Below are 11,739 nucleotides of genomic sequence, written 5' to 3'. Positions count from 1 at the left end.
TAAAAACTTTGAGGATGCAAGAGATGCTTTGAGAGAAGCCCCCAGAGAGAGGCGGATCATCGTCAATGCCATACCAGAGTTAGCCAGTTCGAAAAACAACTGAGTGTGTAACATACAGTGGTAGCGGCAGTGACCCCGGGGGACCCTGACGTGGATTATGGTCAAGAAAGAAATGAGTATAGTGAGAACTTATATCCCCCTCTGCCACCACTCCCTGCACCAGATCCCCCGCCCCATGTGAACTGTGAGGAGAAACCGGTTTCCGTTGCCCAAATTGAGGGAAAAGTCCCTGGCGAAGACAAGGCCCACTTGATTCCCCAAGTGCAGAAAACCCGGTGAGTGTTATTATCAGAACTCGGGTAGTTCCCAATGTACCAGGTGCAGCACCAGCAGAGGGAGGAGCAAATCCTCCACCTGGGGTCCCCTGGGCAGGTGCATCCCAACGGTCTCAGCCCTTAGATTATTCCGAACTACAAACATGTGACCAACAATTAGGACCAATTAGTCCACAAACGTGCCCCCCAGAATTAAGACAGTGTCTACAGACGTTTCGGAATTACCACCCCAATTTTGAAGACAGTGATATGAAGAATGTTATTTTATCCGCTCTCACTTCGGACTTGGGAGGTGGCTTTCCTTTTATTGTCTTTAACCAAGCTGCTGCCCGAAACAAGAAAGCTTTTCAACATGGGAGTAAAAACAAGCCTGGTAAAAAGGGCTTTCAACATGAGATTTTAAATCAGTTTAGAATTAAGTTAAGTAGGAAAAATTAGAGATTGAAAATGGAGTGCAGAGATGAAGGATAAATGATTTAAAAAGGGAGGGATAATAACTACAGAATGTGTTCTTTTGTTTTCAGTGTACTGTCTCTTTAAAAAGCCTGTCCTTATTGTGAGTGTTTTCTGTTGGTGTTGTGGGCCACGCCCCCTTCTTACTGCGTCTTACGTGTTTTCCTCTTTTGTGTAATGTATCTGTTTTGTCTTGTGTTTAATTCTGATATTGCTGAATTAATATTGGAGTTATTATGGTTAAGTGACCTATTACATTCTGGTTCTTATAAAATGTGAGTGTGTCAAATTCCAGACATGGGATCTTCACAGAAAAATTGGCATTTTGAATTTCTTAAATTCAAGTGATTTGAAGTTTAAGTTGTGTTGAGTATTGGTGAGTGTGAATTGGTGTAAATAATTAATGTTGTGTAACTGTAAATCGAAGAACGACATCTTGTTATCCAGCACAGGGCATCAATTTTGATAATTTTGGGATTAATCTTGGTTGTACTAAAATGTGATAGCTGTTAGATCTGACAGTGACGATCCGGATTCTTTCCCCTCAGTCTGGTTCAGTAAAAACTGAAGTCGAATACATTTTAAAGTGCATCACAACTTTAATAGCAGGGTTCTTAGTCTGCAGCATTGATTTGGACTCCTGATAGAGTCCCTCTATGCTGGCAGAGCAAGAACAAAAACATACAGAAATCCCCACATTTTTATACAATCAATAGGGGTTGGAACATACTTAACGAGGGTCAACACCAATCATAAGCCGGGCACAGGTTGCCATGCGAGGTTACATTATTTCCGGCCAATCATAGATAATCATGTGCTGACCATGTTGCTGTTAGACATCAAAGGGGATACTTCCTCACCTTCCAACTTGGAATGTTCTTCCCTGTTCCTTCTGTTCCTTATCTCCCAACCTGGAATTTCTTTCAACTTTGGCTAAGCTCGTTCCCTATATTGATCTGCCATAAACATGGAGACATTCAGACCAGTCCTTGACTCACATCAAAGACCTATCATTGATAAGACAATGCAGGCCTGCTGACTAAGCAAACATATGGCCCAGCAGGAGGCCAGGCCACCTGTACCAATCTCAGTTACTAACTAATTAACCCTTTCTTACCATTTTACGTTCTGCTTCTTTGCCACGTAGACATTTTAATATTTTACCGAAAACTGACCACGTAGGGATTCTCAACAGCACACCCCTTTTTATCTTGTGATTGGCTGTGGTTTGAAAAAAAAGTGACCCAAAAACGGAACAGATAAAAAAGGATATCTGATATCACCTTGATAGGAAAAGCAGGAAACCTAGAACAGCTCGGAGAGTTGGTTACAATCATACCCACGAAAGTATGTGAAAAAACAATGAATTGGAAAGCTATAGTTGTATTATGGCGATGATAGCAAATTATAAAACTTAAGAAACAATTAGAAATTGAGGGGGACCTCAACAAAACTTTGATCACAACAGTCTGGAAATACTGGACTAACTAAAAACTAAAATGTACGAACAGAGATGCTATTTCCCTGTACGAATGTTTTTTTTTAAATAGTTTACGTGAAAGCTGTGTTGACATAAGCTGAGAACGCTGCGTGCATCTGATATCTGGCTCCGTCGTTTTGTTTCTGCAAAAAATAAAGTTAACCCCTTCCAAGGACACTGACATCTGTTTTCAATTCACCAAGCAACAACCTTTGCATTGATATAAAATAATTGACAAAATGAGATTTAATTGTAAAAGAAAAGATAAAGTGCAGCTTTAAAGAATTACACGTTACAGTTGCAGGATGGTCTCTGGTTATAAATTAATTTGAACTTCTTCGAAGCATTTTGTGCGATTGTGATTGATTCCTCCCCCACACCTTAAGGTTTTGACATGCAAGAAGTAACTAACCCGTACTTCTGTATTGCTGAAGTTAAGTATTTGGACTGCACTAGTTTTTTTAAGATGTTGATCTGACACCTTTGGAGTCACAGCATTCTGAAAGTGGAAAGAGCAGGTACTGTAAACAGTGTTATTGTCTCTTGATAAAAACAATTATTTTTGTGAATTTCGAAGGAAGTCACCCCCTTTCTTCAGGAGTGCATGGTGAGGATCCTTGAACCCTCCTCCCCTAAGGGAATAAATGAAATCAAAAACACAAAACATTTTTCTTAATGTGGTTACATCTTGAAAACACAGAGAGAAGGACTTGGAGTTGGAAATTCCAGTTGGCAGTCCTACGGACATCTGTGTGTGGGAGAGACAGACTTTATTACAGACAGGCTGCCAACTCCAGAGAGAGAGAGGGAGGGGGGCTGCGCAGTCCCTCTCTCTCCTGTTTTGTTTTCTGGATTTGTTTCGGGTAAAGGGATTATTCCTTTGGACAAAAGAAATAATAAATGATGATTTGACAAATTAACCCCTTGTGCTCTCTGGAAGCACCACAATAGATTTTCTGTGTTTCGTTTAAAACAGGTGACCCTGGTTTTCAGCACCACATGAGTGTTGATGGTGCAGGATTACCAAGAGTCGTTCTTTTACATGAAATGGCTTTACAAAGTAACGGTGCAATCTTTGCTGGAGGAATTTGGGGCAGGAAGCGATCCAGTGGTGTTAAAAATTTAAGACCTTAGCTGCAGATATCGGCAGATATCAAATGTCACAGCATGGTGATTTTGTTTCAATAATTCAAAATTAAATAGAGAAGGAAAAGCAATCATCAGCCTTGATCCAATCTGCTTTTCTTCTTTTGAAAAAAATTTGATTTGTTTTGTTTTAAGGCTACGGGTTAAGGTGAAAATTGACCCAAAATTTGAACCATTCAGGTTCAAAATGGAGATGCAAGAATATGGTTTAAATCTAAATCTTATCAATGGAGATACAGATTTATGTAAAATCAGAACATTCATCAAATTTCGTCCGATCAAGCATGAATGCCACGAGGTAGGGAGCCAGAAGTTGTTGGTACTAGGAGTAGGAATTCCCATGTAGTATGAACCGAACGATACCCAATACCCTGTTCAGAGTGTGTAACATAAGGGTGAACCGTATGACATATCACAAGTGTTGTCAGCAGCTAAACGTGTTTACATCGCGCAAGACGCCTCAAGGCCACCAGCTGTTTGACCTGGCCGTCCGCCACAAGTCCACTTGTTTCCGCCCCAGTACAACTATTGGGGACTTCCCAGACTCGGAGGACTTCACTCAGGACTGGGAGTGCATCCGGTGCCTGGGAAAACTACAGGCTCAATTACCAGCCGTCAACTTCAGGGGTCCCCGACGGGCAGACGGACGTGAGCTTGTGATTGATTGTTTGTCTATTACAGTACTTGTATGTTATAAGTGTTACAATATAGTAGCACCTTTTACTTTCCCCTGTGTACTATATTGTCTCAGATCCAGAACCTGTGTTTAAAACAATACACTACAGAGTGCAATATATAGGAGTTGTGAAAGGAGCTACTGTTTGCCCCGATGATTTATATGACCACTCAGTCGACACGTGTGGTTTTGATAGGAATCAGAAAGGATTAAATTGCACCATGGAAGTGACAGGATCATCAGATATAAGAAACCAAGACCTAATAGAGAGGAGCAAAAAATGGGAACCTAAAATATATTCGCATGCAGTATGAGGGATCGGCATAAATGCATCACCCTCAAGGTTGGGAATTGTAAGGATTAACCCAATAACAGATATCATTTAGTATAATTATAATTAATAGTAGAAGTAGAATGAAATGTACTATGAATCTATGTATCTATAAATGTAAACTGTACTGTGTATTAATATAGTATGAACCATGTAACGTGTATTCAATGAGAAAGTACTGCTGGGCCGAGATGGAAGCATTATGGTTATTATAGTCAAGTTTGCAGTTAAAACTAAAAGGATGCTGACAACAGTAAAGTGGGAATGAACAGACGTTGGGGAAATCACAGGCACTGAGGGAGGAATTTGCTGTAATAGCATAATGTCAAAAAGACATGAAGATAACTGGGACTGAAGTTTAATTAAATCAAGGAGTCACGCAGGCTTAGGCCTCTCTATCTCGAGGATTTTTGTACGAATTGTGATGTGCTGAATAAGTCTGTTTTGCTTTTAACCAGAATACCAGTACCGTGGTGATCTTGTTGTCACGAACTAGTCCTTAGATTTGATTAAATTATAATCCTGAAAGTAGCGGTTTAAATCCTACACTGTTCTGTATGGTCTGTGAGTGTTTGATGGGACAGTGTCGTGGGAGCTCTACTCTTTACTTAACTGGTGCTATACCTGCTCTGGGAGGATTTGATAGTACAGTGTGGAGGGAGCTTTACTCTGTATCTAACCTGTGCTGTCTTGCATTGGGACTGTTTGATGGGACAAGAAGAGGGAGCTTTTGTCTGTATCTATCCCGTGATGTACCTACCATGGAAGTGTTTGATGGGACAGTTTAGAGGGAGCATTACTCTGTGTCTAACCCGTGCTGTGGTTGCCCTGGGAGTGTTGGATAGGGTAGTGCTGATGGAGCTTTACTCTGTATCTAACCTGTGCTGTACCTGCCCTGGGAGTGTTTGATGGGACAGTGCTGAGGGAGATTTTGTCTCGATCTAAGCGATGCTGTACCTGCCCTGGGAGTGTTTGATGGTACAGTATAGAGGGTCTTTACTCTGTATCTAACCCGTGCTGTACCTGACTGGAGAGTGTTGACACTGGGTGCTCACCTCGATGAGAACAACATTTAACCCGAAGATGATAAGATAAACCCATCTGCCCCCGCCCTGTACACAGACCTTCAGAGACATTGAGTGTCCCTAACACATTTAGACAATGCCCATGATCAAAATTTGAACACCTCCCTCAGATCCCACTTACAGTTCTTTGTTCTGATGAAAAGAGTCCCAGTTTCTCTTGTCTCTCCTCATAACTAAAGTCTCTCGTCACTGATATTGCTGCAGGAGTTCCTCAGGGCAGTGTCCCAGGCCCAACCATCTTCAGCTGCTTCATCAATGACCTTCCCGCCACCATAAGGTCAGAAATGGGGATGTTCGCTGATGACTGCACAGTGTTCAGTTCCATTCGCAACCCCTCAGATAATGAAGCAGTCCGAGCCTGCATGCAGCAAGACCTGGACAACATCCAGGCTTGGGCTCATAAGTGGCAAGTAACATTCGCGCCAGAGAAGTGCCAGGCAATGACCATCTCCAACAAGAGAGAGTCTAACCACCTCCCCTTGACATTCAACGGCATTACCATCGCCGAATTCCCCACCATCAACATCCTGGGGGTCACCATTGACCAGAAACTTAACTGGACCAGCCATATAAATACCGTGGCTACGAGAGCAGGTCAGAGGCTGGGTATTCTGCGGCGAGTGACTCACCTCCTGACTCCCCAAAGCCTTTCCACCATCTACAAGGCACAAGTCAGGAGTGCGATGGAATACTCTCCACTTGCCTGGATGAGTGCAGCTCCAACAACACTCAAGAAGCTCGACACCATCCAAGATAAAGCAGCCCGCTTGATTGGCACCCCATCCACCACCCTAAACATTCACTCCCTTCACCACCGGCGCACTGTGGCTGCAGTGTGCACCATCCACAGGATGCACTGCAGCAACTCGCCAAGGCTTCTTCGACAGCACCTCCCAAACCCGCGACCTCTACCACCTAGAAGGACAAGGGCAGCAGGCGCATGGGAAGAACACCACCTGCACGTTCCCCTCCAAGTCACACACCATCCCGACTTGGAAATATATCGCCGTTCCTTCATTGTCGCTGGGTCAAAATCCTGGAACTCCCTTCCGAACAGCACTGTGGGAGAACCGTCACCACACGGACTGCAGCGGTTCAAGAAGGCGGCTCACCACCACCTTCTCGAGGGCAATTAGGGATGGGCAATAAATGCCGGCCTTGCCAGCGACGCCCACATCCCGTGAACGAATAAAAAAAAAAAAATTCACATTTCAGTGAATCTCTTCTGCACCCTCTCCATGGCCTTGATATCTTTCCCAGTGTAAGATCCCCAAAACTTGACACAATATTCTAACCGCAGCCTAACCAATAACTTGTACAGGTTTACATGGCCTCTGTCCTTTTGTACTCTGTACCTCTATTTGTAAAACCGAGGATCACGTGTATTTTTTCGACCACTTTATCAACTTGAGCTCCCACTTTTAAAGGTTTGTGTATCTCAACACTTTGCAGGTTTATAGATATTAACATAACATGGCTAAAATACATTGACATTAAATGTCTGATATAATGTGTATTATGGGGAGGAGAGGTTTCGTCTGAATTCGAAACTCAAACAGGCACTTGGCTGCAGGCAGGTCGCCATGGCAACACTGATCAGACATTCCATTCCACAGAATCGGCCAGTTGGAATCTCTAATCCGATAAGGAGAAAGAAATGACTTTGTCTGTTATCAACCATAATATAAACTTAAACCAGAGTGAGTAATATAGTAGATTAGATTGTAATGTGTGATGTTTGGACCAATGAGTAGGAAATTATATCCCTTGATGTCAAGGGGCATATAGGGTAAGATAGGTGGAGAAGGAAAGCTTATGTCAGACACGGAGAGCTCAATACTACAGAAAGCCTAGAGGAGTATAAAAAATGCAGGGGTGAAATTAAAAAGGAATTAGGAAAGCAAAGGGAGAGCATCAAACAATATTGGCAAGTAAAATCAAGGACAATCCAAAGATGTTTTATAAATACATTAAGAGCAAGAGATTAACTAAGGAAAGAGTGGGGCCTATTAGAGACTAAAAAGGTAACCTGTGTGAGGAGGTGGAAGATGGAGGTGTGGTTATTAATGAGTGCTTTGTGTCTGTCTTCACAAAAGAGAAGGACGATGCAGAAGTTGCAGTTAAGGAGGAGGAGTGTGAAAAATTGGATGGGATAACCTTAGTGAGAGAGGAAGTTTTAAAGTGTTTAGCATCTTTGAAGGTCGATAAATCACAAGGACCGGATGAAATGTATCTCAGGCTATTAAAAAAGCAAGGAAGGAAATAACGGAGGCTCTGACCATCATTTTCCAATCCTCACTTCATACAGGTATGGTGCCGATGATTGGAGGACTGGGAACGTTGTACCGTTGTTTAAAAAGGGAGTGAGGGGTCGACTGAGTAATTACAGGCCAGTCAGCCTAACCTCGGTGGTGGGCAAATTATTGGAATCAATTCTGAGGCACAGTATAAACCATCACTTAGAAAGTCATGGAGTAATCAAGGCCAGTCAGCATGGATTTGTTAAGGGGTGGTCGTGTCTGACTAACTTGATTGAATTTATTGAGGAGATAACAAGGAGAGTCAATAAGGGTAGTGCATTTGTACATGGATTTGTACACGGTGTACATGGATTTTAGCAAGTCTTTCGAGACGATCCCACATGACAGACTGGTGGAAAAAGTACAAGCCCATGGGATCGAAGGGAGAGTGGCAAGTTGGATCCAAAATTGGCACAGTAGCAGGAAGTAAAGAGAAATGGTCGATGGGTGTTTTTGTGCCTGGAAGGTTGTTTCCAGTGGGGTTCCGCAGGGCTCTGTACTAGGTCCCATGCTTTTTGTGATGTATATTAATTATTTGGACTTAAATGTAGGGGGCTTGATCAAGAAGTTTGCAGATGAGACAAAATTGGCCGTATGGTTGATCGTGAGGAAGAAAGCTGTAGGCTGCAGGAAGATATCAATGGACTGGTTGAGTGGGCAGAAAAGTGGCAAATGGAATTCAATCCGGAGAAGTGTGAGATAATGCATTTGGGAACGGCAAATAAGGCAAGGGAGTACACAATAAATGGTAGGATACTGAAAGGTGTGGAAGAAGTCAGGGACCTTGGAGTGCATGTCCACAGATCCCTGAAGGTAGCAGGACAGGTAGAAAAGGTGGTTAAGAAGGCATATGGAATACTTTCCTTTATTAGACACGGCATGGAATGTAAGAGCAGGGAGGTTATGCTGGAACTCGATAAAACACTGGTTAGGCCACAGCTCGGATACTGCGTACAGTTCTGGTCACCAAAATACAGGAAGGGTGTAATTGCAATGGAGAGTACAGAGGAGATTTACGAGGATGTGCCAGGACTGGAGAATTTTAGCTATGAGGAAAGATTGCATAGGCTGGGGCTGTTTTCTTTGGATCAGAGGAGGCTGAGGGGCGATTTAATTGGGGTGTATAAAATTACGAGAGACCTAGATCGAGTGGACAAGAATGACCTATTTCCCTTAGAGGAGAAGTCAATAGAGGGCATGGATTTTCACCTTGTGTCCCACATACCCAAGCTGAGTTTATTCTCTACATTGAGAAGAGCAATGGTCACAACACTGAACCTGGGGGACACCACTGTTTACATCCTTTCAGTCTGAAGAACGTCCATTAACCACGACTCTCTGTTTTCTGCCCTTCACACAAATTTCTATCCACACTGCCGCATTCATTTTAATACCGTGAGTATTAATTTTATGAACAAGTCTCCTGTTCGGCATCTTATCAAACACCTTTTCACAATCCATCTACACAACATCCACGACATTCCATTCATCAGTAGACTTGAATTATCTCAAATAATCCATGTTGGCTGTTCTTAATTAACGTGTTTTTCTAACAAATGTTGAAATGTTTGCTCCACCTCATCGGGTTTCATCTGTTTCAAGACGCAACAGAAAGATCGAGTTTTCTCCTGGAGTTTATGAAAAAATAATTTAAAAAAATGATGCTTCAGACAATGACGGACATCTGGGCTTCGGCCCGCCCATTCGGTGCCGCAACTCCCGCCCCTTTCACACTCCGATGAGTTGGAGGACCAACTGTGCGGTATCCATCCAACCAATTTCCGCTCCTGCAATTGGTCCGGAACTCCCCTTAATCATCAGGGCGGAGTTAATGGTGAGACTGGTGGTCCTGAGCTGCAGTTCGAAAATAAACATTTATTGGACCCGTCGGTTGCAACGTGTAGCACAACGAAATTTTTTTGGACTTCACGAAAGTGGGGGGCGCGTCTGCGCTGTGTGTTTGTGCCGGTTTAAATGGCACGAGGAGCTGGGGTTTCAATTTATTTTATTATCTTTGGTCCAAACGCACGATCCCTGCTTCCAATGTCATTGATTTTCGGCCTGAAATTAAGATCATCAATGGCGGCTGCATCACCCAGCATGCAGCGCGGTACAGATTGTGCCCTATCTGAATCAGTTGAGACCAGCGCGCAGGCGCAGTAGTGACTCATTAACGGGCAGTGTGTCCTGAGCATGCGCGGCCAGTCGAGGCTGCGGGAGGAGCGCGTTCGGTGCAGGTGAGAGGATCGGAGCAAGAGGATCAATAAACCCCGGGGCCCGGGTCCGGGCTCAGGCCCAGGCTCAGGCTTCACAAACCCCGAGTGCGGCCCCAGACCCGAATATAAAACAGTGAACATTATCCCCCCTCACTACCCGCCGGTTTCCGGTTTCTCCCGTTTCGCTCCGGACCAACTCTCAACAAAAGGAGAAATGGTGATCGGTCAGGGAGCGTCTGTAAATGGAGGAGAAATGGTGATGGGTCAGGGAACGTCTGTAAATGGAGGAGAAATGGTGATGGGTCAGGGAACGTCTGCAAATGGAGGAGAAATGGTGATCAGTCAGGGACATTCCACAAATGAAGGAGAAATGGTGATTGGTCAGGGAGTGTCTGTAAATGAAGATGAAATGTTGATCAGGCAGGTAACATCTGTAAAGGAAGGAGAAATGGTAATCGGTCAGGGAATGTCTGTAAATAGAATCATAGAGGTTTACAACATGGAAACAGGCCCTCCGGCCCAACATGTCCATGTCGCCCAGTTTAGACCACGAAGCTAGTCCCAATTGCCTGCACTTGGCCCATATCCCTCTATACCCATCTTACCCATGTAACTGTCCAAATGCTTTTTAAAAGACAAAACTGTGCCCGCCTCTACTACTGCCTCTGGCAGCTCGTTCCAGACACTCACCACCCTTTGAGTGAAAAAATTGCCCCTCTGGACCCTTTTGTATCTCTCCCCTCTCACCTTAAATCTATGTCCCCTCGTCATAGACTCCCCTACCTTTGGGAAAAGATTTTGACTATCAACCTTATCTATGCCACTCATTATTTTATAGACTTCTATAAGATCACCCCTAAACCTCCTAATCTCCAGGGAAAAAAGTCTCAGTCTATCCAACCTCTCCCTATAAGTCAAACCATCAAGTCCTGGTAGCATCCTAGTAAATCTTTTCTGCACTCTTTCTAGTTTAATAATATCCTTTCTATAATAGGGTGACCAGAACTGTACACAGTATTCCAAGTGTGGCCTTACTAATGTCTTGCACAACTTCAACAAGACATCCCATCTCCTGTATTCAATGTTCTGACCAATGAAACCAAGCATGCTGAATGCCTTCTTCACCACCCTATCCACCTGTGACTCCACTTTCAAGGAGCTGTGAACCTGTACTCCTAGATCTCTTTGTTCTATAACTCTCCCCAACGTCCTACCATTAACGGAGTAGGTCCTGGCCTGATTCGATCTTCCAAAATGCATCACCTCACATTTATCTAAATTAAACTCTATCTGCCATTCATTGGCCCAATTTATCAAGATCCCGTTGCAATCCCAGATAACCTTCTTCACTGTCCACAATGCCACCAATCTTGGTGTCATCTGCAAACTTACGAACCATGCCTCTTAAATTCTCATCCAAATCATTAATATAAATAACAAATAACAGCAGACCCAGCACCGATCACTGAGGCACACCGCTGGTCACAGGCCTCCAGTTTGAAAAACCACCCTCTGTCTTCTGTCGTCAATCCAATTTTGTATCCAATTGGCTACCTCACCTTGGATCCCATGGGATTTAACCTTATGTAACAAACTACCATGCGGTACCTTGTCAAAGGCTTTGCTAAAGTCCATGTAGACCACGTCTACTGCACAGCCCTCATCTATCTTCTTGGTTCCCCCTTCAAAAAACTCAATCAAATTCGTAAGACATGAT

Source organism: Heptranchias perlo, chromosome 20 (genome assembly GCF_035084215.1).
Source record: "Heptranchias perlo isolate sHepPer1 chromosome 20, sHepPer1.hap1, whole genome shotgun sequence".
Taxonomy (NCBI): Eukaryota; Metazoa; Chordata; class Chondrichthyes; order Hexanchiformes; family Hexanchidae; genus Heptranchias; species Heptranchias perlo.
The sequence above is the reverse complement of the archived record's forward strand: the minus strand, read 5'-3'. Positions refer to the sequence as shown.